We start from the raw sequence: 514 nt of genomic DNA on the forward strand, positions 1-514 counted from the left end.
AAATAATAAGGCAGCACTTAACTCTCCAAAATCTTGGGAGAGATATCACAGAACTGCTGCTGGTATCAGGATTCCTACTAAGTGGAAATGCCTAGAAAACTAACTGGCTTCAATTCAGAAATACACGCCCTAAGGTAATTAAGATGTTATTTTAACAATTTTAGCTCATCACTTGTTTCACAAGTCATCACGGATTTACTGATGTTCATCACCAATTGCCATCATCACCAAAGTATTATGCATTGTCAATAAACGATTATATTAAATGTGCCACCCTAAAGGAATTGTAGCACTCCCCATTTGAAACAACCGTTACATGGATAGTATGCTGCCATCGCATGTGTGACTTGTTACACCTAGCTGGCGTGACTGCAGCAATCACCTGCACTGCAGCTACGGCTTGTATTCCTTCACCGGCACAGGTTCTGCAGTGGGTGCTTCGTACAATCCACCTCTTGCATTCTCCAAACAAGTTTGCATCAAGGAAGTTTATCAAAAAAAATAAGCACCAAGG

Source organism: Dermacentor variabilis, chromosome 5, assembly GCF_050947875.1.
Source record: "Dermacentor variabilis isolate Ectoservices chromosome 5, ASM5094787v1, whole genome shotgun sequence".
Lineage (NCBI taxonomy): Eukaryota > Metazoa > Arthropoda > Arachnida > Ixodida > Ixodidae > Dermacentor > Dermacentor variabilis.